Raw genomic sequence first — 6303 nt, 5'->3', positions numbered from 1 at the left:
CAACTACTTAGATTTAAATATTATTTATGAATACAATGTCACGCTTGGCAAAAAAAAATGTTACAGGTTCCATCTCTTGGAAGTAAAAAATAAAATAAAATTTTAAGTCAAATAAAGATTAAATCAACAACAAAATTGATATTTTGCTTGTCATTATAAGAGCCACGTTGAAGTTTTTAAAAAAATGTGGCTGCTTTACACGACTTGGTGGTTGATTTGATTCCTTTAAACAGCGTTTACACTTACAACATGTGTACTAGGCTTGACCTATTTGAATGAACATGGTATGGGTATATGAAACATCTGAGTGCAGGGCAAAAACAAGCCCATTTTTGTGTTCGGGTTCAAGTTTTTGTTTTTGCTCGTTGAGCGAAAACATTCAACACGTTCTGAATTTTCAGACCCCAGTAGGCGCACCCTAATTCCTAGCACTCAGCTGATTGCAAAATTAACTTAAATATCGATCTACTAAAACCTAGTAGATCTACTTCTCTTCTTAATATGATTGTAGGGAAAAAAGTCACAGGGAAAAAAGTTTCAAGTATATTTGATATGAAATGTGTTAATATTTTTATGTATTAAATATTCAGAAAATGCAAATGAACTTACGATTAATTAAATTTAATGAAATGTGCGTAGGTTGTATGCCTATAGTGATATTTATAACACACGTAAATATTTAGTGTGAAGTATTTACGTTTTAATTCATTAATACATATAATATTTAATAGAATTTAATAAAATGTTCCAACCTTCTCTTTTTTTAATAGTGTTTGTTCAATACTAACTTTCAATTAGCGCGATATGTCATATAGCCGGATATAGTAACTTGCTGCCATCAACTCATTGCAACAATAGGTCAACCACCTGTACTGCCCACTTTTATCACGCTCATTACATAACAAAGGAAAGGATCAAAGCAGAAACCGGACACGGTACAAAGACTGTCATTGACGCAAAACGTCAACAGCACTCAATATGGACAGACAAGGCCGACTGAGGAGCAGCCGACCAAGGAATGGCCAACGGAAAAAACAAATATGCAAAGCACAACGATGTGCCATAATTTTTTTTGTAATAAATTTTTCTACCGCGTATTTAACTAAATACGTAACAATAGTTGTGGTTGCTGTGTAAATTACGTCATATTATTTTTACGTATTATTGTTATGAACCATAATTATTTTACGTTTATAAAATGCTACTAAAACAAAACAAAAAAAACAACAACAATAAACACACACAATTTACAATTCTTAACAATTAAATTAAAATATTTCTTTAAAAAATTTTGTGACTTGTTTTCTGTGACTTCATTTCTGTGACTTTTTTTCCCGATAAAACCCTAAACCTTTGTGACTTTTTTTCTGTGACTTTTTTTCTAGCAAAAACTGTGACTTTTTTCTGTGTTTTTTTTTTCCTGTGACTTTTTTCCGTTCACCCTTAATATTGGACTCGTCAATAGGATATCAGTCAGTGGCGTAGCGAGGTCGGGTGTCACCTGGTGCGGCACTTAATGGTATCACCCCCAAAGGCGTAGCGACCCTTCCCGGGGTCAAATTTTCAAATTTTCGATTTGCAACCCCCCCCCCCTCAACTTTTCGGTTTGCACCCCTCCTCAAACTTTCGATTTGCACCCCTCCCCCCCTCAAACTTTCGATTTGCACCCCCTTCAAGTTTTTTCTCTATATTTTGCTATTTTTTGCCTTGGTGTCACCCCCCTAAATGGTGTCACCCGGTGCGGTCCGCACCCCCGCCTACCCCTCACTACGCCTCTGATATCAGTGTAGTTCTAATGAACTTGACACATACACATTTTCTAGGTAATCGAGCGCTCCGGCAGACACACATTCATTCGAATAAAAAAAAGTCACAGGAAAAAAAAACAGAAAAAAGTCAAAGTTTTTGCTAGGAAAAAAAAGTCACAGAAAAAAGTCACAAAGGAAAAAAAAATTCGGAAAAAAGTCACAGAAATAAAGTCACAAAAAAAAAGTCACAAAAATCTTTTAATAAATATTTTTATTTTAATAGTTGAGAATTGTATAATTTTGGGTGTTATTGGTGTGGGTTGTTGTTGTTTTTAGCATTTTAATGACGATAAAATCATTGTAGTTTATAACACTAATTAGTAAAAATACTGTAACCTAATTTACACAACAACCACAACTTTTGAAATGAATTTAACTAAATACGCTCTAGAAATGTTAATTATAAACTAATTGTGATAGATTGACGAGGAGCCACATTGGTGTTAACAGCCTTTTATTTACAGACAGCCATGATGGTAAAGAGAGGAAGTGGCGAGAGACAACTATTTATACATAACAACATGTAAGGGACATCACTCAAGATAACAATATAAATATAATACTAATACAGAAGAGTGAGTTCCCCTGACCTCACAATTATCTCAATCTATTACATCCCTTTACCCTTAGAACACAATAACACATCTCTCAATAGAACAATTGATAGTATCCTAAAATCACCAATTATATTGTAACATGAACATTATGGTAAATTACATCCTTACAAACAATGCACAATATTACAACATAATTAAAATACAAAACAATAATGTCAAAGTCCTCTTGACCTTTAAAATCATAGGTCTAACTTATTTGGGACTTTGATTGTCCTGTTTGACCTTCTCAGTGGCCTTTGATTTGGTGACTCAATATTCTGACCATTTGGATTCTCTATCTCAGGAGGTCTAGGATTTAAATCATTAACTCCAGAATTTACATTTTCTGACTCCAGACAACTTGGTTCACTCATATCAACAGAACTTGGTTGTGGAACAAACTGAGTTGGTGTGAACTGATCAGATTTGGTGGGATTGACAGATTCACACTTATTATCTGCACAAGTTATTTTTAACTTTATAAGACACAGGTCCTGTACATTGAACAATTTGACCTGGTATCCATTTTTCCTTTCTCCCATGATTTCTTAGATACACATTCTTATTAACACCAAATTCTCTTTCAATGCATGAGTTGTCATGATTTAATGGAACTATTTTTGAATTGGCATCTGAAAGTATTAAATGGCAAAAAATCTTTTTTCTTTTCTTTTGATGTTACCCTTTTAGTTTCTGTAAGTGCTAATGATGTTAGCAAAGTTGTTTGATGATCACATTCCTTCTTACTAATGTATTCTCTTTAAAACATTTGAAATTGCCATATCACCATAATCATTTATTAAGTTACAAATACTTTGTTTAGGCAACTCTGACTGATAATGGACTGCATCTTCTCCATCTTTTAGATTGAATACCATTTTTCTTATTTAATATGGCCTTAAGTCATCATTCACAGACTCTTCAGGCCAACCATTCTTACAGCACTCATCTTTTTGTGTTTCTCTTTTAATATCATTCACATTTATATTGGAGTTATCCATGATAGTGAAGAGAACAAATACATCTTCTGGTACATAGCTCAGGCTCTGGTTTTTTAAAGGTAATCTACTAAGACTATCTGCACTATTCTCAGATCCAGGTTTGTATTTCAATTCATAATTGTATGCAGTTAGTGTGATAGCCCATCTTTGAATTCTTGGTGAGGCATGCTCAGGTAGGGTTTTGTTTTCTCCAAATAAACCTAGCAATGGTTTATGATCTGTAAAGATGGTGAACTTCCTACCAAACAGAAACTTATGAAATTTCTTAACACCAAAAATGATGCCTAAGCCTTCCCTATCTAACTGAGAATAATTTTTCTCAGCCTGCTTCAAAGATCTACTGGCAAAAACAATGGGTCTGTCACCCTCCTCATCCATGTGGGACAAGACTGCTCCTACACCATCTGGTGAAGCATCACATGTTAATATAAGTCTTTTCCCTGGGTCATAGTGAGTTAGTAAGGTGTCAGAAGACAAAGCCTCTTTTGCTGTATTAAAAGCAGCTTCTTGTTGTTTACCCCAGTGCCAAGTTGCATTTTTCTGTAGCAGCTTGTACAGTGGTGATAGTTTACCAGACAGATTCCCTATGAACTTTGCATAGTAATTTATCAAGCCCAAAAAAGCTCTTAGTTGTTGGGTATTTTCAGGTTTGGGTGCTTCTTTAATGGCTTTTGTTTTCTCAGGTTGAGGTCTGATGCCTTGTTTGCTCAATATATAACCAAGAAAACTAATTTCTGTCAACATGAATTGACATTTATCTTTGTTTATCTTTAAACCTTTTTCACCAACAATTTTCAATACTTTATCAAGTGTTTTAAGATGTTCAGTGTCATTCTTACCAGTTATGTACACATTGTCAAAGTACACACAAACATTTGGAATATCCTTAAAAATACTGTCGATGACAGCTTGGAAAATTCCAGGGCTAGATGATATGCCAAAACATAGTCTTTCATATTGGTAGAGTCCTTTATGTGTGTTTATTGTCGTATAGACTTTTGAATCTGGATGCAGTTCTAGTTGAGTGTAAGCATGACTAAAGTCTAATTCAGTGAATTTGTCTCCTCCTGCCAAATTCAAAGAAATTTCCTCAATGTTAGGTATAGGGTACCTATTTAGCTCTATTTGCTTATTCAGTGTAGTTTTATAATCTCCACAAATTCTTATAGAACCATCCTTCTTTAACACTGGCACAATGGGCGACGCCCAATCGGAATAGTCTACCTTCTTTATGATGCCATTAGATTCCAATCTACTTAGCTCATTTTCAATTTTATTCCTCATTGCATAAGGTGGAACTCTAGCTTTGCAGTATCTTGGATTTGTATCTTTACTGCTTAACTTCACTGTTCTATCATTTAGTAATCCAGAGTTACCAAAAACACATTTATTTTCAGATATAACTTTATCTAGTGAAGTAAGACTAGATTCTTTTACATTCTTCAATGAACAAATACTCTCCCAATTTAACTTAAGATCACTTAACCAGTTCCTACCTAGTAATGGTGGTCCATTTCCTTCAACCACAAGAAGAGGAAGTTTAACACTTTGACCATTATAACTTACATGAACCATACACTCTCCTATTACCGGAACATTGTCACCAGTGTATGTTGTTAGACACTTGTGACATGGCTGTAGAGACACTGATCCTCCTGTGACAGCGTCAAAGTCCTTCTTTGTGATGACTGTTAGAGATGCTCCAGTGTCAAGTTGGAAGCTGATGCTCTTACCGTTGATATTAACTGGTACATTGATGGGAGCATGACTTATTGATTTCACAGAGAATAGGTTGAAATCCGGCTGCGAATCAGTTTGAGCATTTTCACAGGTAGAGTGGTTCATTGGTTGGGTTAGGTAGTCTTGGTGAGAGTTAACATAGTGCTGCCTTTGGTTGCGGTACTGTCTTGACTGGCTAGATTTAGCGACAGACGAAGACTTTGCAAAGCAGGCCTTAGCAATGTGACCTTGCTTACCGCACTTATAACAAGTTGCAGACTTGAACTTGCACCGATGAGATGCATGGGGACCTTTGCATCGATGACATTTTTGATAATTATTACTAGATTTAGATCTAGGATTTGAACGAGCAGGCTGTTTAGCATAAGTTGGAATGCTCTGATGGGGTTGATGTTTATTGACTAACCTGCTGTTTACTGCATGGATCTCTGAAGGTGTAAGAGATTTCGCCGCATCAGATGACTGCTGGAATAAAGTTGCGAGTTGTATTGCTTTTTCCAATTTTAGATCTGACTCGAGCAGCAACTTTCTTTGAATATCAGGGCTGTTTACACCTGTCACAAACTTTTCACATAGTCTGTCAGACAGCGTGTCTCCGAATTCACAAAATTCACTTAAATGACGTAAAGCAGCAACATATTCTGATATTGACTCGTTTGGTTGACGAGTTCTACTGTCAAATCTAGCTCGACTTAGAAACTTTGATGGTACAGGCGCATGGTGGTCTGTTAGCAATTTGCTCAGCTCGTTAAAGCTCTTGGTAGTTAGACTAGCTGGTGCGCATAAGTCCTTTAGTAGCCTAAATTGTTGAGGCCCTATGACTGTTAACAAAACAGCTCTCTTTTTGGCTTCCATCGTCACGTTGTTAGCTTCTAGGTAAAAGCTTAACCTATCTAGGTAATCTTGAATGATTTCATCATTCGCATCAAATTCTTTTATTTGGCCATACAGCGCCATTATTCTAGAAATAATTAGCTAATAAGCTCTAGCAAACCTCTTTTTTGCGTAAGTAGGTGCTCTTTCTAGTAGATGTTTATCCTTCGTCGCCAAAATGTGATAGATTGACGAGGAGCCACATTGGTGTTAACAGCCTTTTATTTACAGACAGCCATGATGGTAAAGAGAGGAAGTGGCGAGAGACAACTATTTATACATAAC

The sequence above is a fragment of the Physella acuta genome, unplaced genomic scaffold (genome assembly GCF_028476545.2).
Source record: "Physella acuta isolate Inbredline_101_S28 unplaced genomic scaffold, ASM2847654v3 ptg000750l, whole genome shotgun sequence".
In the NCBI taxonomy this organism is placed as follows: domain Eukaryota; kingdom Metazoa; phylum Mollusca; class Gastropoda; family Physidae; genus Physella; species Physella acuta.
The sequence above is the reverse complement of the archived record's forward strand: the minus strand, read 5'-3'. Positions refer to the sequence as shown.